Here is a 19,594-nt window from a genome sequence, read left to right as displayed (position 1 = left end):
TCAATTAAACCCACAGAAGCCAGAAAAAGTGGAAGTCAATACAAGAAACAAACAACAAGGCAATGAATACAGAACAGTAACAAATATTTTAGATTTATAACTCAACTATATACATAATAATTAAAACATCAGTGGTCGAAATACCCCAACTGAAAGGCAGGGACTGTCAAAGTGGATAAAAACAAACAACACTCAACTGCATGATGTTTGGGGGAAAAAAAGGCAATGGAGATACAGACAAGCAGTAAAAGTGTAGAGAAAAATATGCTAACACTAAAACTAGAAAGGTGGGATGCTTATATTAATTTCAGACAAAGCAGACTTCAGAGTAAGGAAAATTATCAGGATTACAGAGGGGCAACATGCAATGAAAAAAAAAAAAGTCAATTCTGCATAATTTTTCCAAAGACATAACAATCTTTAATGTGAATGCACCTAACAACAGAGTGTCAAAATATACATGAAGCAAAAATTGATAGAAAGGCAAGGAGAAATAAAAGAATCCTCTATTATAGCTAAAGACTTCGATAGCCTCCATCAGTAACAGATAGATCCATCAAGCAGAAAATCAGTAAGATCCTAGTTGAGCTCAACAACACCATCAGTCAACTGCATCTGTGACATCTATAGTCTACTTCATCCAAAACCAACAGAATACATGTTCTTTTCAAGCTGACATGGAATATTCACCAAGATAGATCACATCTGGGCCATAAAACACTCCTTACCAAGTTTTAAAGAATAAAAATCTTACAATGTCTGCTCTCAAACCACAATGGAATAAAACTATAGAAATCGATAACAGAAACAACTGGAAAATCCTAAAATATTGGAAATTAAATAATAATTTCTCAATCACACATGGTCACATGAAAAAGGATTTAGAGAAATGGAATATTTTGAACTAAATGGAAGTAAAAATAAAATGTATTAAACTTTGTGGGCTGCAGCACAAGCAGTGCATGGAGGCAACTTTGTAGCAATGAATGCACATGTGAGAAAGGAAGGAAGATCTAAAATCAATAGTCTAAGATTTCATCTTAGAAAACTAGCAAAAAGAAGAGCAAGTTAAATTCAAAGGAAGAGAAAGAAAAGAACAAATAAAAACCAGAGCAAAAATCAACACAACTGAAAACAGGAAATCAATAAAGAATATCAACCAGACCAAAGCTGGATGTTTGAAAAGATCAGTAAAAGTGAGAAATCTCCCATGAGGTTCATGGGATAGAGAGAAGTGGGGGGAGGTGGTGGAGAGAGAGAGAGAAATGACAAATTTCAAGGAAGAAGCAGAGACCATAACAACTAATCCCCAGGATGTTGACAGAATACTCAAGTAATATTATGAACTACTACTATGTCTATGAATTTGATAACCCTGATAAAATGGACCATTTCCATTTGGTAGATTGGAAATCTACCAAAACTTAAACAAGAAGAAATAGAAAATCTGAATAGGCCTATATCTGTTAAAGAAATCAAATCAGTAATGAATAAAATACCCAAACAGAAAGTACCAGGCCCAGATGGGTTCACTGGTGAGTTCTACCAAACATTTAAAGAAGAAATTCTACCAATTTTCCAGTCTCTTCCAGAAAATAGAAGCAGAGGGAATATTTCCTAACTCATTCTATGAGGCCTGCATTACCCTAATATCAAAACGAAAGACATGACAAGAAAAGACAACTACAGACTAATATCTTTCAAATGTCCATGCAAAAATCCTCAACAAAACATTAGCACATCTAATCAAGCATAAGAAGAATTCTACACCATGACCAAGTGGGATGTACCCCAGGTATGCAAGACTGGTTTAATATCGGAAAATCATTCAGCATAATCCACCACATCAACAAGCTAAAGAAGAAAATGGTTTGCTCATATCAAAAGATGCAGAAAAGCATTTTTGAGGAGCGTATGTAGGGACTTCCTTCATACTGTTAAGATGCTGAAACTTTGAAATCCTGATTTTGCCCACATCTTCCTGGATGCTACTTCCCTGGTGGCTTTGACGGTAAAATATCTGCCAGCAATGCGGGAAACCCAGTTTCGATCCCCAGGTCAGGAAGAATCCCTGGAGGAGGGCATGGCAAACTAATCCATTATTCTTGCTGGGAAATCCCATGGACAGAGGAGCCTGGTGGGCTACAGACCATGGGGGTCACAAAGTGTCGGATACAATTGAGACTAACACTCCCAGATCCTATTGTACTTGAATGGTTAATAAAACCACAGTTCAGTTCAGTTCAGTCACTCAGCCATGTCCGACTCTGCCAACCCATGAATCGCAGCACGCCAGGCCTCCCTGTCCATCACCAACTCGCGGAGTTCACCTAAACTCATGTCCATCGAGTTGGTGATGCCATCCAGCCATCTCATCCTCTGTCATCCCCTGCTCCTCCTGCCCCCAATCCCTCCCAGCATCAGAGTCTTTTCCAATGAGTCGACTCTTTGCATGAAGTGGCCAAAGTACTGGAGTTTCAGCTTTAGCATCATTCCTTCCAAAGAACACCAAAAATAAGTTTCTCCTAAACCCTGTTTCAAATTGCTAGAGTCCCCCTCCTCCCTTCGGGAAGCAACAGGATTTTTTTTTAATCTTCACTGTGAGAACCTGGCAGAGCTCCTGGAAGTAAAACTCCTCACTTCGAGGGATTCCTTCTAAGACTGGCCTTTTTGGTGTTTTTAATTTTCAGACTTATCCACATATAGTTTTTTGATACTTTGATACTGGTTTCAAAGGAGGATTTCTCTTGCAGGTGTCTGCTCTGGTAAGTGTGATTCTCTGTAGCTTATCTGTTTCCCCAGTTTTGGTGATAGAAGTTTGCCCTTTGACCTCAGTTCTCTGATGGGTCTAAGAGTTGTTCATTTATTGGTTTTTCAGATCTTTGTTAGGACAAAATGATGGCTTCCAAGTTACTTTTATGCTGGACTGGAAATATAGAACAATTTAGAAGGAAAGAGTGGAAGAGAAGACAGTGAGATGAAAAAGTGATACATTTGGATTGCCTGGTGATCCAGTGGTTAAGAATCTGCCTTCCAATGCAGGGGATATGGGTTTCATCCTTGATCAAAGAACTAAGATCCCACATGTGACTAAGCTCAACTACTGAGCCCAGGTGCCACAACAAAAGATCCTGCATGCCACAGCTCAGACCCAACACTGCCAAATAAATAAATATTAAAAAAATAAACAGGGATCAATTCTTTGGAGTAAAATTGAACAGAATCACAAATGGTCACTGAGTCATTCTAAAGAGTCGTGGCTGTTAATAGGTAGAGAGCAACAGCCTCTGTGGTCTGGGTGCTTTGAAGAAAGAAAAGGGATTTCCCACACCTGTTCTTTGCTCAAACTCCTCCGTCTGAACATGGAGGCAATTAAATTTAGAGGTATTTCGGCCCCAAACAGCTAAGAAACAAACAGTCATTCGAACAGATCAAAGATTCAACTATTGTATTAATACATTGTATTCAGGTAAATATTGTTATGCAATAAAGGATAACAATTTGATTAAATTGTTTCTTTATTCAGAGTTTGGTCAATTAAATTCATTCATTTATTCATTCAACAAAGTCCTCCGGATATGCCAGGCACTGTGCTAGAAACAAACATAATTAACAACACAGTCCGTAACAGGAGGGCACTTCAGCTAGTCAGAGATACAGGCACAAAAACAGAAACTTAGAAAACAACATGGGGGACTTCGCTGGTGGTACAGTGGATAAGAATCCACCTGCCAATGCAGGGGACATGAGTTTGATCCCTGGTCTGGGAAGATCCTAAGTGCCTCTAAGCAACTAAACCCGTGTGCCACAACTACTTAGCCTACACTCTAGAGCCCAGGAGCTGCAACTACTGAAGCCCATGCCCCTAGAGCCTGTGCCCTGCAACAGAGATGCCACCTAACCGCAGTGAGACGCTCATGCATTGCAACGCAGAGTAGCCCCCACTTGCTATAACGACAGAAAACCTCCCACCCGCCCAACAACAGAGATCTAGTGCAGCCAGTAATAATAAAGTAAATGAAAGCAAACAATCTGGCACAATAAATGATAGGAACACAAGATTACAGAAGGATAAGGAGCGACACCTAATCCAGCCTAGAGCAGGAAGGAAGGAAGAGGAAAGAAAGAGATTGGGAAAGTCTCCCGTAATACAGCAGTGCCTGAACAGAATATTAACAAGCCTGCCTTCTCCCTCTGTAAACCTCACAGTTCAGTTCAGTTCGGTTCAGTTGCTCAGTTGTGTCTGACTCTTTGTGACCCCATGAACTTCAGCACACCAGGCCTCCCTGTCCATCACCAACTGCTGGAGTCCACCCAAACCCATGTCCATTGAGTCGGTGAGGCTATCCAACCATCTCATCCTCTGTTGTCCCCTTCTCCTCCTTCCCTCAATCTTTCCAAGCATCAGGGTCTTTTCAGATGAGTCAGTTCTTCACATCAGGTGGCCAAAGTATTGGAGTTTCAGCTTCAATATCAGTCCTTCCAATGAACACCCAGGATTGATCTCCTTTAGGATAGATTGGTTGGATCCCCTTGCAGTCCATGGGACTCTCAAGAGTCTTCTCCAACACCACAGTTCAAAGCATCAATTCTTCGGCGCTCAGCTTTCTTTATAGTCCAACTCGCACATCCATACATGACCACTGGAATAACCATAGCCTTGACTCGACGGACCTTTGTTGGCAAAGTAATGTCTCTGCTTTTTAATACACTGTCTAGGTTGGTCATAACTTTCCTTCCAAGGAGTAAGCATCTTTTAGTAAATCTCACAAGCTAAGAATAATGTATTTTCCTTCTCATTACTCTTTTTGCCAAGTCCTAATGGCTGTAAATCATAGGAATGAGAACTAGAAATAAATGGGGAATGCAACAGGGTATACATATTTATACAACAATGATGAGGCATTGTCAATAAGCAGGAGAAATGACATGGGGCATTGTGCATCATAGAGGCATTGCAGTGTTTGAAATATCTGCAATGTTTGTACTTTATGGCTGAAGTTAGGCTGCTTCAGTATCTGGCCAAAAACATATTGGGGCATCAGTATAGAAATAGCACAGCCATGACACACTGATGTTTAGGTGATACTCTGTTCTTCAGACTCCCCAGAACCAGAGGATTTCTGCAATCACACATTTACAGGAGATACTACATTTAAAATCAGAAAGCAGGAGCTAGGGAAAAAACTCAAGATCATAATGTAGAAACCTTTACTTCACAGAGGAGGAATCTGAGAGGAAACCTGCCTCTCTGAGTGCCTGCAGCTCTTTACCAATAGACATGAAACCAGAATGCAGGTCTAGGTGATTTCTTTCTTTCTTTTTTAATGGAATAATATCTAAGTGTCGAGCTATGTGCTGGGTACAAAATATGAAATTTATACTCACTGATACTTCTCTACTGTCCTCCACCCAACCTCCTGCCACAATATCATACAATCTCATTCATAAATATTTTTTCCACAAAAGAAACACTACGTGTTTTAGGGATACAGAATTTTTCTAAGTTATAAAATACATCACCATATACTGTGGGGAAGGGGTGTAGACATGAGCTGGAATGGGACCTGAAGAAGAAATAAAATTAAGACAAAGCTGGAGGAGGAGAGCAGATGATAAATGAGCTGCCTAGGCAGACACCTCTCTTCCCTGGAGAGTGGGGACCAGCCCCCAAGCAGACTCCGCCTTGGGATCTCTCTCTGGCATTCCCCAACCAGAAGCCCTGCTGCTGGAGGATGGAGACACCAGGAGGAAGACCAGAGATTCACCCAGTGGAGCTGTGCCTCTCAGCCTGAAGGGACTCCTGTTTCCTCAGGCCCATGTGGAGCCTGTGCCCGGAAAGCTACCCACTCCCTTGTCCTGCTCTCTGCTCAAATGCTCAGAGAGGGGGCAGCCCCGGCAGAGAAGAGCTGCTGGCCCTGGCCCTGTCCCTCAGGGGCTGGTGTGCGAAGTTGTCTTGACTGCTTCTCTTCTCTCCCTCAGGTCCCAATTAATGGATTCTGACATGGATTATGAAAGGCCAAACGTAGAGACCATCAAGTGTGTGGTGGTGGGGGACAATGCTGTGGGCAAGACCAGGCTTATCTGTGCCCGGGCCTGCAATGCCACCCTCACCCAGTACCAGTTGCTTGCTACCCACGTGCCCACGGTTTGGGCCATTGACCAGTATCAGGTATGCCAAGAGGTAAGGTTGCAAGTCTATGGCCTCACTCATCTGGGCTTCTTCCCCAGGGATCTCTCCAGAGGGGCCTTATGCTGAGCTCACGGAAGCCCTTTAAAGGTTGAGTAGAGGCAGCTGAAGAGCACAGTTCCTTGGGAGAGGCCTGAAGGGAGCCCACTCCAGGGGAGGAGTCCCCAGCCTTTTGTGTTTGTCTGAGCAGAAGCCTGGGGCATCTTGTGTAACATAGACCCCAGTAATGGGAAGCCCTGGAGCTGGGAAAGGGGTGGTGCTTTGGAGAGATGAGAGCTGCCAGGAGAAAAGAAACTGCTGGCTAATGATACCCAAAGACCCAAGGCTGGGAAACATCTGATGGCAGGTACAGCTGGGAACAAGGATGGGCTCCTTGGGAGATCGCATCACTCCCGTGACTGTCTGCCCTCTGGAGTCTCTTCTGTCCTGGCCAGCTCTTGTTAGGGGACTCAGGTGTTCTAGGACACACAGAGGGAGACACTAGTTGTCCCTCAAGCCCCCATGCTGTGGGACCCAGGAGTGAGCTAACCCCACCCCAAGTTGGCATGCAGGGTCCCCAGGAACCATTGCCTTCGCTTCCCCCCCTCCTCCCTGTCCCACCCCCCCCCCACCCCCACCAGATGCTAGAACGTTCCCGAGACGTGGTGGACAATGTGAGCGTGTCTCTCCACCTCTGGGATACCTTCGGAGACCACCACAAAGACCAGCACTTTGCTTATGGGAGGTAGGGAAGGCCCCCGCTGCCTGCAGGGAGCCAAGTGGGTGGGGTTTTTCCCCGAGGTATGAGGACACTCTGTGAAACTGAGTTAAAGGAATTTCACTCTGTGAAACTGGGAGGAAGGAGTGGAGAAAACAGCCTTGGGAGACCCTTGACGGGAAGGCAGCCCGGGCTGGGCAGGGAGCCGGCTTTGCAATCAGGAGGCCAGGTTTCAGTTCTCCCCTGTTAACCAGTAACGCTGGGACTTTGAGCAATTAGGAAGGCTGTTCTGAGATGAGTTTTCTCAGATGAGATGGTAAAAGTGGTCATGTCTAAATCTCAAGAGAGCTGTGAGGTCAACCCAAGAGTCTTTGAAAGCTCTCAAGTGCTAACTTGGGGGTATAGAAATAGGAGGTGCTATGATTAAATGTTTTGGGGAAGATCATGTGAGCCGATCCATATGACATTTGTGGGATTGCAGTGTAGGGGTGCCTTTGGGTATGTGTTCTCCCTTGTTCCAGCAGCAGGGAACCTATCACTAGCTTTTTTTGCCTATAACCTCACTCTCTCCCACCCCCAGATCTGATGTGGTGGTTCTGTGCTTCTCCGTTGCCAACCCCAACTCCCTCCACCATGTCAAGACCACGTGGTACCCAGAAATCAAGAACTTCTGCCCCCGAGCACCTGTCATCTTGGTGGGCTGCCAGCTGGACCTGCGTTATGCTGACCTGGATGCTGTCAATAGGGCCAGGAGACCCTGGCTAGGTAGGGAGTCCTGGTGCCTAGGGAGGGAAAGGTGGCAGATGGGGAAGGGGAAGAGGGGGTGGAGGGAGGTTGTGTGTCTCTCAACTCCCTGCTCAGCCCTGAGAGAATGCACAGAGCCTCACTTCTCTCCCTCCATTTGAAGCAGATTCACATAGGGGGCCAGTTAGAATGATCATTCTTTCATCCATCCATCCATCCATCCATCCATCTATTACACACTGAGTGGGCAATACTGGGCTAAGCATCATGAGGAGAGAAGGAGAAGGAGAGGTAATCTTTGTATGAAAGGAGCTTATAATCTTGCTGGGAGATGAACTGGATAGGTGAATATGTTAAAAACCAGCATGCTAATTGCCAGAGAGGCCGTCAGCCCTCCCACTACTCTGAGCCGGGGAGATCACCCAGGCCTGCCATAGAGACCTACCTACCATGGAGGGCTACCTGGAAGAAGAAGGGCTTAGAAGTCAGCCTTGAAAGAATGGTAGGATCTGGCCAAACAGAGGAGAAAGGGAGTGGAAATGAGCAGGGCAGGAACGGGGCTTAGACCCAGATCCTCGGCAGGGACGCCCCCAGTCAGGTGAAAAACACACAGGATCGGGGGAATGCATCTCCCTGCTCCCCAGCCCTCCACCACCGACATGAATTTGGCTTCCCTTCTTGAACGTGCCAGGCCCATGAAGCCCAATGAGATCCTTCCCCCAGAGAAGGGCTGAGAGGTGGCCAAGGAGCTGGGTATCCCCTACTACGAGACAAGTGTGGGCGCAGTTCGGTATCAAGAATGTCTTCGACAACGCCATCCGGGCAGCGCTTATTTCCCGCCGGCACCTGCAGTTCTGGAAGTCCCACCTCCGCAATGTGCAGCAGCCCCTGCTACAGGCACCTTTCCTGCCCCCCAGGCCGCCGCCCCCGCTCATTGTGGTGCCCGACCCCCCCCCCCCCCAGCAGCGAGGAGTGCCCCGCCCACCTCCTGGAGGACCCGCTGTGTGCAGATGTCATCCTTGTGCTTCAGGAGCGGGTGCGCATCTTTGCCCACAAGATCTACCTCTCCTCATCCTCCTCCAAGTTCTACGACCTGTTCCTCATGGACCTGAGTGAGGGGGAGCTGGGGGACCCTCAGAGTCAGGGGGTCCCCGCTCAGAGGACCACCGGGGTCACCCTGATCAACACCACCACCACCACCACCACCTCCACCACCACCATGGCCGGAACTTCCTGCTCCGGGCAGCGAGCTTTGACGTGTGTGAGAGCGTGGAGGAGGGCGGGGGCTCTGGGCCTGTTGGGCTCCTGGCATCCACTAGCGACGGGATCTTACGGGGCAATGGGACAGGGTACCTGCCTGGGCGGGGTCGAGTGCTGTCTTCCTGGAGCCGAGCCTTTGTGAGCATCCAGGAAGAGATGACAGAAGACCCACTGACTTATAAATCCCGGCTGATGGTGGTGGTGAAAATGGACAACTCCATCCAGCCAGGGCCGTTCCAGACTGTTCTCAAGTACCTGTACACAGGGGAGCTGGACGAGAATGAGCGAGACCTCATGCACATCGCCCACATCGCTGAGCTGCTTGAGGTCTTTGATCTGCACTTGATGGTGGCCAACATCCTCAACAACGAGGCCTTCATGAACCAGGAGATCACCAAGGCCTTCCATGTCCGCCGGACCAACCGGGTTAAGGAGTGCTTGGCCAAAGGCACCTTCTCAGGTATGAAACAGGCTTAGGAGCTGGTGTCCCAAAGGCAGGGGACTTCCCTCCAGGCTCTTTCTGCAGAATCTGGGTTGGTCCGAGTAGCATTCTGAGTCATCTCAGCCACTGATGTCCTGGAGATACTGCGGCTCTGCTCCTGAAACCTAGAGCCCCCAGCTTGAGATTGTGGTCATGTGGTGCTCACAGAGTGTGGCTTCAGGAGGAAGCAGTCATCTTGGAGCAGTGTCGACCCGTGGGGCTGGTTGTCCCATATTCTTTCACCCCATCCTCACGTGATGCATCTTCTCTCACCCAACAGATGTGACCTTCATCCTGGACGATGGCACCATCAGCGCCCACAAGCCCCTGTTGATTTCTAGCTGTGACTGGATGGCTGCCATGTTTGGGGGGCCACTTGTGGAGAGTTCCACCAGGGAGGTAAGGCTAGGATGGAAACGGCTGGGAGGGAGAGAGGTTTACTCCCTTTCCATCTGAGGCATCTGTTACTTCACAGTACTTCCTTCAGCCTTGACTCTATACAAACCACCAAGTGATGGGCCCAAGAGAAGTTTATGAGATGGCTCCTATAGTCATGGACTTTGCAGTATACCAAGATGGACAATTATGGTCACATCCTAGCTCTATAGTTGAGAAAAAACTTTTTTCTTCAAGCAGTAAGAACAGATTTTTATTCAGAAACTATTGCAATAGGGGAAGAGAGACCTCAGTATAGAAGTGGTTTTAATTCTTAATTGAGCATGATCAAGTGGGGTTTATAGTCAAGGTGTAGGGTGGGAGTCAGAGGGTAGAAAATTACTAAGAGGAAACATCAGGAGTCAGTGGGAGTTCTAGCCAAATCAAGACTGGAGTTCAAGTCTGATCTCCTTTCTGCCCTTCTCTGAACTCTGACACTGACTGTCCATCCCTCAGCCTTGTAGTTAACAGTGTCCTCCTTTGTGAATCTACTTAAAGTTCCAAGGGTCCACACCAAGTTTCTCCAGCTGATCTGAGGTTTCCCTTGAGTATGGGGATGAGGTCTTTTATTTCTGCTGAGTACCCTTCTCAGCTCTGGTCCCTTAGCCAGTGCTCAGCAAGCACTTGAATGAAAAGCTGAACAAAGAATGTTAGAGCATAGCATCCTATAACCCTGAGAAGGGATTTCCTAAGATTTCTGGGTCTGGAAGATCCTTTGGAGGAGGGAAGGGCACCCTTTTCCAGTATTCTTACCTGGAGATTCCCGTGGACAGAGGAGCCTGGCGGGCTACAGTCCATAGGGTCACACAGAGTCGGACATGACTTAAGCGACTTAGCACACACTGGAAAGGGAGTCCTTCTGGGAGGTGAAGAGGAGAGTTCGAGGTTTGAGTTGCCTCTGCTCCCTGAAGCATGAGTGGGTTGAGATGTGCAAAGTGTGAGATGGGAACTCTTCAGAGCCACAGAAGCATCTGTAAAGTTCCAGCCAATTCCCAGTGCAGCCTGGAGAGGCTGGCGGCTGATGAGAAAGCAGTTTTTGTGTTGGTCCTGCTCTGGAGAGATCCCAGAGGCCCAGAGCTGTAGCTTTGAGCAGCCCAGAGAGACCAGCTGGTGTTCGCTCCATTCATCCACATCCCATTTGCACTGCTCCCCGAAGGATAGAGTGGGGTTGGGTGCAGGTGACCAGAAGGACTCCTTCATGGTTCCTCCAAACCAGAAAGATGCTAACGCGAGTCCAGGTCCTTTTAAAAGCTGTTGGAGCCCTGCTCACAGGTGCTCAGCAGATGGGTTCATTGCAGGCTGTTGGTGTGGGAGATTAGCCTTTAGGGAAGGAGGGGTTCTGAGCAGGTCCAGGGACCGCAGAGGGGTGGCAGCCTGTCTATGGGAGACCAACTGTCCAGGCCAGAGCCTTCTGAGTTCTTCAGAACTGCTGTTCTTTCCCTAAAGCTGGACCTTGCTGCAGCCTGCTCCATTCCTTCCCATCCACAGGTGGTATTTCCTTAGACAAGCAAAAGCTGCATGCGGGCTGTGCTGGAGTACCTGTACACTGGCATGTTCACCTCCAGCCCTGACCTGGACGACATGAAACTCATCATCCTGGCCAACCGCCTCTGCCTGCCGCACTTGGTCACTCTCACAGGTAGCTAAGCCCAGGGGAAGAGCCTCCAGGGAGGAGGAGGAGGAGTCAGGGGATCCCCTGGGAGTCATGATTTCTTCTCTCACCTGTCTCCTCCTAGGGGACAGGCCACCAGCACCAAGGGGATATGTTAACATAGCGTGAGATACATCGGTGCATATTGGGGTTGCGGTGAGGACGTGGATGTAAAGAGATGTGTGAGAGGGATGCTTGGTGGGGTCACCTTATAGGTCTCTCTAGAGGTTATTGCGGTGCAGCAAGTGGGCACCAGTAGATGCCAGGGCTCGAGGTTCTCAGCTTGGCCACACTCAGGCAAGCTTAAGAAGCCAAAAAGAACAGAACACCATTCCTCATTCCTACCCTTGCATCTCCTCCTTCTGCCTTTCCTTTTTCTTCCCCTTTCTCATTTCCTTCTTCTCTTCCACCTTCCCTTTCTCTTTCTTCTTCTAGAAACACAGTAAACATTGACCTTATTGTTGGTCACTCCTAATTCTTTGATTCCTGGAAGATCCTGTGAGCTAGAGCTCAGGTTTCAGGATGGACCAACCCCAGAGGCTTGGGTGGAGCAGGGACTGCGGCAGGAGGGAGACCAAGGAGCAGCGCTTGGGGTGCCAGGGCAGGAGGAGAGATGGTGCAGTGCAGATGAGAAGCCGTCTGGAGCCCTTGGTGCCCGCCGACAGGTGGAGCTCCTGAGCTGGAGTCAGCATGTGCGTTCCTTTGATGTTGGTGTTGGTACCTGTACTGGCATTGATGTCCAGGTTAATGTCCTTGGGTGGGTCGGCGGCAGAGAGCAAAGCCTCAGATACTGAGCTGAGGTTCAGGGAAGGACCTGGTGTTAGACCTGCTGTGTCCCTTGGCAGATGATCAAGATTGGGACTTGGCTATGAGGGAAGCAGCGATCCTATGATGATAAATGAGTTGAAAAGTGGCGCCTGGTCCCTGGAAGAGGTGGAAATGATAGACCAGAATCAAATATTAAGAGCTGAGACTGCAGAGGCAGGCCAGGGGACACTGAGGGCTTTAGGGCAGGGAGTAAGAGGCTTCTAGAGATTTCAACTGCAGAATTCCCTGGTGGTCTGGTGGTTAAGGCTGCACTTCCACTGAAGGGGGCAGGGGTTCGATCCCTGGTAAGAGAACTAAGATCCCGCATGCTGAGTGATGCCACCAATAAGTAAATAAAAAATAAATAAGATCACAGCTGCAACAATTTGAAAAAGTGGTACAGCATTCCCAGAACACAGAAAACAGTCTAAACTCTTAGACTAAATAACTTTTGAAAGACTTGCTGCAAAGAAATGGCCCAAATGAAAAAAAAAACGTATTCAGGTGTTTCTTTAAGTTTGTTTCATCATAGCAAGCAATCAGAAACAAGTCAAACAGGCACACTGGTTAAGCACACGTGGATGGATTTTGCAAGGTAGCCATTAAAAATGTTACCTCTCACTGCTGCATGGAAAGGCTTATAGAAAATAACATTGAATGGCCTTTCCTTTGAAATGCTTCATAATCACTAAAAATCATCTTTAAAAAATATGTTTCTATGTACCTTGTCAAGGAACAGTGGAAAATGCCAAATGTTGTATAATAAGTGACATGTTTTGTGATATAAGCTTACTATGAAGTTATTAGTTTAAGCTTAATTTTTAAAATGTTAAATATTGCACAAAACATGTAATATGTGTTCATCTTAATAAATTATTACAAACCAAAGTGGCCCTTGCTCGCCACACCGGAGCCCCCAGTCTGTCCCTCTCAACCATAGGCCCTCCCCACCCCAGAGTAACCGTTCTGCCTAATGCGCTAAGATTTGATGAGTGCTTTTCCTTACTCTTCTTCATAGTTATGTCATCCAAGTGTGCATCCTGAAACACTATAGCATGGTTTTATTTTTTGTATATCTTTTAAGGTTTTTTTTAATCTGTAAGTACCTTGTCTGTTAAAAACAAAAACAGAAATTTCCCTTGTGATATGTTGGAAAAACCCTCTGATCCAGGGAACCTAGATTTATTTACTGATCGCCTTTCTGTATCCACCATGTTTCCTTCCTATCAACTGGCCTTCAGGTCTAGAGGCTAGATTAGATCCAGTCTTCTTTTGGTGAGACTACATTTTGTAGGCTGTTTCTGCTTTTCATCAAGAAACATAGATCATATGCTTTTCTCTCTTTTTGTGGTGTTAGCAGCCTTTGAGTTTTATTGCCTGGATCCATTTATTTATTAAGTGTTGTGAAATGGTAATATTCCAGGTCTTTTTTTTTCTTTTTTAATCTGTTAGAATACTTTCAAAAGGAGGGAAACTTTCCCTCACCTATAGTTTGATTTCCCAGTAGAATAGTTCATGTAGGAAAGGCAGGTGAATATGTGGCATTTTAATTTACCAGTTGTTTTTCTTTTCTCTCATATTCATGTACTTATTTGGCTGCAGTGGAGTCTTAGTGGTGGCATGAAGGATCTTTAGTTGTGGCATGTGGGACCTAGCTCCTTTACCAGGGGTTGAACCTGGGTCCCCTGCATTGGAAGTGTAGAGTTTTAGCCACTGGACCATCAGGGAAGTCCCTGTTTACCAGTTTTCAAGACACACATTTGTTTCCTATCATCCTTTGAGAGTGACCAGTTGATTTTTTATTAATATTACATGTGATTATGAATTTTTGGACTTGAACATACTCTATTGGTTTTTAGTTCAGGTCACTTGCTCAGTCGTGTTCGACTCTTTGTGACCCCATGGACTGCAGCATGCCAGGCATCCCTGTCCATCACCAACTCCTGAAGCCTACTCAAACTCATGTCCATCACGTCAGTGATACCATCCACCCATCTCGTCCTCTGTCGTCCCCTTCTCCTGTCTTCAATCTTTCCCAGCATCAGGATCTTTTCAAATGAGTGGGTTCTTCACATCAAGTGGCCAAAGTATTGGAGTCTCAGGTTCAGCATCCGTCCTTCCAATGAATATTCAGGACTGATCTCCTTTAAGATTGACTGGTTGGATCTCCTTGCAGTCCAGGGGACTCTCAAGAGTCTTCTCTAACACCACAATTCAAAAGCATCAATTCTTTAGCACTCAGCCTTCTTTATAGTCCAACTCTCACATCCATACATGACTACTGGAAAAACCATAGCTTTGACTAGATGGACTTTTGTTGGTAGAGTAATGTCTCTGCTTTTTAATATGCTGTCTAGGTTGGTCATAGCTTTTCTTTCAAGGAGCAAGCATCTTTTAATTTCACGGCATCAGTCACCATCTGCAGTGATTTTGGAGCCCCCCAAAATAAAGTCTCTCAGTATTTCCATTGTTTCCCCATCTATCTGCCATGAAGTCATGGGACCGGATGCCATGATCTTAGTTTTCTGAATGTTGAGTTTTAAGCCAACTTTTTCACTCTCCTCTTTCGCTTTCATCAAGAGGTTCTTTAGTTCTTTGCTTTCTGCCATAAAGATGGTGTCCTCTGCATATCTGAGGTTACTGATGTTTCTCCCGGCAATCTTGATTCCAGCTATCGGTTTTAAATCATTGCAATTAGCTTTATGGAAACTCAGATACTCTGCTGTTCCTTTAACCTGTAGAAGTCTTCTCAAGTTGGCTGCAAAGTCTCTAGAGGAGCTTTCGATGCTCAGGAATGACAAGATGTGCCAGGTTCATTGTGTACATTTCCTGCCCCATACCCGGTATCAGCCATTTCTCTAAGAAGTCTTGGCTTCCTGTAGTTGGAAATGGGATTTCAAGGCTACAGCATTTGCATTAGCAATGCTTTTGCTATTGGGATGGCTGTTGTTTCTAGGTTTTTTCCCATGGACTCAGCTGAGATATATTACTTTTAAAGATAAAATACTTTATCAGTTTATACTGCTACAGTTAAAATTCAGAACTCAAAGTGTTTACTTCTTCCCTAGAAAGGTCTTAACATGAAATGCAAGGTTAGTACACAATTTGTTACAAAATTTAAATTAAAATGAACAACTTGATTTAATCCTTAGTTCTAATCTATAGTTCTCAGCAAATTTGAGATTTAATACCCCCTCCCATCAGTATCAATGGCTGATTCTCAGGGTTGGGGGCTTTCACCCCACCTGTATAACTCCTTGCTGCAACATATGTAGCTTAAAAAACTTCATAGGTTATTCTAGTCTCCACCTTCACTTCCCACCTCCTCTCCAGTGGGAAAGTCTTGCTCCAATCCTGGTTTTCTCACTGGTAGGAGCCGACTTAAATCTCCTGTAGCCTTTCCTGGCCTGTTGAGACTTGCTCTGGACCTCTCTTTGCCCTGCTGTGGGCCCCTGCTGGGGTCGGGGCGGGGATAAACAAGTGCCTGTCCACTCCTGTGGTTCTTCAGCCCATTCCTGGCTGTGTGTGTGTCACAGAGCAGTACACAGTGACTGGGCTGATGGAAGCAACTCAGATGATGGTGGACATCGACGGGGACGTCCTTGTGTTCCTGGAACTGGCTCAGGTAGGATGACAGGGAAGGAATCTCTCCAACATTCTCAGCTCTGGGCTCTGCCTGTTGGCAGCAAATGGGGAGGGTTCGGGAGGTGGTGGGTAGGAAGGGAACCCATTGACAGACTTGGTTCCCCCAGTGGGCAGACCCATCTTATCCTGCAGGCCAGAGGATTCACCCCAACATGCCAAGAGAAGAGGCTGGCTGTGGCAGGAAGGGACGGAGACTTCAGGCAACCGTTGGGCCGGAGAGGGAAACCAGAGCCCTGTATAGACGTGGTTGCTGCCTGCTGGGGTCATTTAAGGCACACTGGGGACTCTCCATCTAAGATGGACTTCCTTCCTCCATTTTCCCAAGTGATAGTCTCAGTTGCTCAGTCATGTCTGGCTCTCTGCGACCCCGTGCACTTTAGCCTGCCAGGCTCCTCTGTCTATGGGATTCTCCAGGCAAGAATACTGAAGTGGGTTGCCATTTCCTCCTCAAGGGGATCCTGCTGACCCAGGGATTGAACCCAGGTGTCCTGCATTGCGGGCAGATTCTTTACTGTCTGAGCCACCCAAAACAGGCAAGCAAAATCTCCCCTACCAGCCCTCAGGGTGCCAAACATTCTAAAGATTAGTTTATGAAGTTAAAATATGGCAGATATGCCTGGGAGGTCAGCTCTCTAAGCCCGGTTGTCAGCACCTTAATGCAGGCTGCTCTGGTCCAGCATGGAGGATGAGGGGTCAGATCTGAGGAGGGCAGACCCAGTAAGAGGCTACCTCATAGGACTGTGGGTTTCTGGGGCTGCTGGGGGCAGGTCACAGGTGAGGTGGTGGTGGTGGTGGGGCCAAGGAGCAAATCCATGTCATTCCGTCATGGTTTTGTGTGGCCTTGCCTCTCGAAGTGGGTTCTTTGTGACTCAGGGCCTTTGCCCACCTGCGTCAAAGCTCTGGCTCTGAAGGCCAAAGTAGACATCTGTGTGCAGACCTTGGCCCATGAGTCCCAGCACACACATGCTCCTGTCTGTTCCCAGTTCCACTGTGCGTACCAGTCGGCTGACTGGTGTCTTCACCACATCTGCACCAACTACAACAATGTGTGTCGCAAGTTCCCCCGAGACATGAAGGCCATGTCCCCAGGTGAGCATCCCCAGCGGCATTTGTCATCTCCCTCTCCTTGGGTCCAAGCCTCTGACCCAGGGCGCCCAGAGGCTTCCAAAGACCCTTGTGGGTGGGGAGTAGCCTGCAAACATGCACCCAGCCCAGCGGAGGGGGTCCTGGAAAAAGCGCTGGTGGGGAGGGCGGCCCCCCCGCCCCGGCCCACCAGAGACCTTGGGCAATTCACTCTGCCCCTCTGAGCTTCTGCTTTTCACAGGTACAGTCAGACTAGAGGTGGTATTTTTTAGATGTTTGTGGACCAAACTCCACATTAAGAAAAACATTTTTGTTTGTTTGTTAATTTTTACAGTGTTGGTTGGTTTCTGCCAAACAACAATGCAAATCAGCCATAATTATACATATATCCCCTGCCTCTTGAGCCTCCCTCCCATCCCCACATCCCACCCCTCTAGGTTATCAAGAATTACATTGTATCTTGTGACCTAGTACACATATTGAAAAATTTATCAGTTGTTTTTAATACTGTTCACGACTCATGACATTAATTTCATAACCTAGGAATGGGCACAAGTCACAGCTTGGACAACACAGATCTGGGCATCCTCTGGGGTCCCTGCAGCTTGGTCTCTGCTTAATTGATGTCTCAGGTCCTGGGGCCTGACAGGAATCCAGGGGTCCAGGATTCATGGGATCCAGGGAGAGGTGTGGCTGGCCTCCCCCAGTTTCTTCACTGGGCACCGTCTGCTCTGCTGTGACCCTACTCCCCACTAGTGCTCTACCAGGTCTCCCACTCCTGCTCTCTCCTCGTCACCCTTCTAGCATTTTCTTTCTAAAGCACAGCTCCAACTGCCTCACTTCCCTGGTCCCAAACTTTTGTGGAGCCCCCACACCTTCTAGAAGAAGTCCAAACCCCTCAGCCTAGCCTTCCCTCCCATCTGACCTCCTGCATACCCCCACCCCCCACACCTCCCCTCTCAGAACCTCATCTCTGCCAGCTGCACCTGCTGTTGGCCCAGCCAGGCTGAGCATCTTCTTGCCCACAGCTCTTCTCACCATTTCTCCCTCATCTGTTGTTGCAGCCTGCTTTATTCTCCAAGCCTTGATAGGATCTTCCCTCTGCCTTTGAAGAAAAATGCAAGTGGAAATGCCTTTCCCCAGTGTGGACTGTCGGCTCCACTCCCTGGGCAACTGACTCTCTTTGGGCGCTCAGTGAAGGCAGGGCTTCCGCTTCTGGTCCCCAGGGGTTGGCATGTGGGCCTAGGAGGACCAGAGGCATGTTCCATGGCAGCGGGGCAGGGGTGGGAGTCCCTCTGCCCCTCCTCCTGCATCTTCCTCACCCAGCCCTACTGCCGTTCTGCCCCAGAAAACCAGCAGTATTTCGAGAAACACCGGTGGCCACCCGTCTGGTACCTGAAGGAGGAAGACCACTACCAGCGGGCCCGGAAGGAGCGCGAGAAGGAGGACTATCTGCACCTGAAGCGGCAGCCCAGGCGGCGCTGGCTGTTCTGGAACAGTCCGTCCTTGGCGTCCTCTTCGGCCGCCTCCTCGGCATCCCCATCCTCCTCCTCGGCTGTGGTCTGAGATGCTGCCACCCTCTTCTGACCCTGCTGCTGTTGTCCCCACTTGTCTTTGCCCCTCTGCTCCTCCGCATCGCCGCCTCCACCTCCCAGGGACAGAGGACTCGCATAACCAGGACCCTTTGGGTGGAGCTGCTCTCACCAGCCAACATAGCTCAGCACAGAGAGGAGGGAGCCTGGCCTCGTGGACCAGAGCAGTGGCCCTGTGCAGAGGTCCTGATTCCATGGCTGGCCGGGAGACAACTCTTGGAGGCGGGCATCGGGGAGAGAGCTGAGGACTGTGGCATCTTGTCTGTGGGTCGCAGAACCCTAGCATCAAAGGGGAAACTCTCCTGCTGGGAAGCTGTGTGTCCTGGTCTGCGCAGGCGGCCCCCTCCCAGGGAGCAGCAGTGGGCAGGCAGGGTCCTACCTCTGTTGGCCCCACGTCTCCATTTATGGACTTGAAGGGTTATAGTGGCTTTGTGGGCCTTTCCACGTGGAGCCTACTCAAACCCTCACTGGAAAAGTCAGGGTAGAAATTAAGCCTTCAGAGCCCAACTCCAGGCTTCCACCTCTGTGGTGCAGCTGCCAGAAGCCGCAAGCAGAAGGCTTGCCCTCTGCCAGCATTGCTTCCGGGGCTGTGGGCAACCAGGCCTGAGAAGGTGGCAGAGGTTTTCCAGAGCTTCAGCCCTGGAAGCAGTGCTTCTTGGTGCAGTGAGAAACTTCTCTTTCCCCCCATCCTTAACCGCTCAGGTTTGGAAATGGAAACAAAAGGAAACACTGGAACAGGGGGAGAGAAAGTAGAGGGTGATGGGACCTGAGTACAGCAATCCCATGCTCCTTTGGGCTCCTCCCCCCCGCTGCTGGCCAGCACAGCTTCTAATGGGGAGAGGGTAAATTTTGCAAAAATACGCAGACAATGAACAAAATCACTACCGACAAAAACATTGTGGCCTCTGTCCCCTCAAAAGAAGAAAAGCAGAAAAAGACCCTGGATGGCTCTCATTCTTATAAAGCCAAGCAGGGGACCCCATGTGGATGAGGCAATGGTCGAGGTGGG

The 19,594-nt window shown here is 48.1% G+C and overlaps 1 pseudogene; it reads left to right on the top strand.

Moving 5' to 3' along the window:
- Positions 1 to 5,977: 5,977 nt before the first annotated feature.
- On the top strand, positions 5,978 to 18,559 carry LOC129651748 (rho-related BTB domain-containing protein 2-like; annotated as a pseudogene).
- Positions 18,560 to 19,594: the final 1,035 nt, after the last annotated feature.

Source organism: Bubalus kerabau, chromosome 4 (genome assembly GCF_029407905.1).
Source record: "Bubalus kerabau isolate K-KA32 ecotype Philippines breed swamp buffalo chromosome 4, PCC_UOA_SB_1v2, whole genome shotgun sequence".
Classification (NCBI taxonomy): domain Eukaryota; kingdom Metazoa; phylum Chordata; class Mammalia; order Artiodactyla; family Bovidae; genus Bubalus; species Bubalus kerabau.
The sequence above is the reverse complement of the archived record's forward strand: the minus strand, read 5'-3'. Positions and strand labels throughout refer to the sequence as shown.